Source organism: Leptonychotes weddellii, chromosome 7 (genome assembly GCF_054177405.1).
Source record: "Leptonychotes weddellii isolate Sample4059 chromosome 7, ASM5417740v2, whole genome shotgun sequence".
Classification (NCBI taxonomy): domain Eukaryota; kingdom Metazoa; phylum Chordata; class Mammalia; order Carnivora; family Phocidae; genus Leptonychotes; species Leptonychotes weddellii.
In genome coordinates this window covers 111,353,680-111,354,607 of record NC_138375.1, presented here as the reverse complement: position 1 = coordinate 111,354,607, position 928 = coordinate 111,353,680, and the positions used below count along the sequence as shown (strand labels likewise).

Here is a 928-nt window from a genome sequence, read left to right as displayed (position 1 = left end):
ACATTACCTCCCTAACCCCCAGCCCACAAACTTAATGACCTCATGCTACCACGCTCCCCCTTGCTGCCTCTGGTAAGCCACACCGGCTTCCTGACATACTTCTCAAACATTGCTATGTATACTCCTGCCTCAGGCCCTTCCTGGCTGTACCCTGTGCCTACAAAGCTTTATCTTGATCTCTCCATGGCTTGTTCCCTTGCTTATTTCAAGTTTTGTTCAAGTGTCACTGTGTCAGAGAAACCTTCCTTGACCCCCCTGTGGTGATTTTAAAATATGCCCACAAAATCTCTGATACTCCTCCCTTCAAGAGGTAGAACACAATCCTCCCCACCCCCTTGAGTGTTGGCTTGACTTAGTGTCTAACTCCTAAATAACAGAATACGGTAAAAGTAACAGTGTGTGACTTCTAAGACAAGGTCATAAGAGATTTTGTGATTACCTTAGTTTGGTAATGAGACCACATCAGGCAAATGCAAATTCAGGGACATTCTACATAATACCTGATCAGTACTCTTCAAAATTGTCAAGATTATGAAAAACAGTGCCTGCTTCAGCAGCCCACATACTAAAACTGGAACGATACAGAGACAATTAGCATGGCCCCTTCACAAGGAGGACACACAAATTCATGACGGGTTCCATGTTTTTACCATCAGGGAAATGCAAATCAAAACTAGAATGAGCTATCACCTCACACCTGTCAAAATGACTAAAATCAACAACACAAGAAACAACAGGTGTTGGCAAGGATGTGGAGAGAGGAGAACCCTATTCACTGTTAGGAATGCAAACTGGTGCAGCCACTCTGGAAAACAGGCTGGAGTTTCCTCAAAAAGTTAAAAATAGAACTACCCTAGGATCCAGCAATCTCATGACTGGGTATTTACCCAAAGAAAACAAAAACACCAATTCAAAGGGATACATGCAC

General features: G+C 43.2%; 1 non-coding gene across 1 annotated transcript; it reads left to right on the top strand.

Moving 5' to 3' along the window:
* The first annotated feature begins 543 nt into the window (after positions 1–543).
* On the top strand, positions 544–648 carry LOC115943116 (U6 spliceosomal RNA). The gene has a single exon (XR_004077725.1). It is a non-coding gene; the product is annotated as a U6 spliceosomal RNA (small nuclear RNA).
* Positions 649–928: the final 280 nt, after the last annotated feature.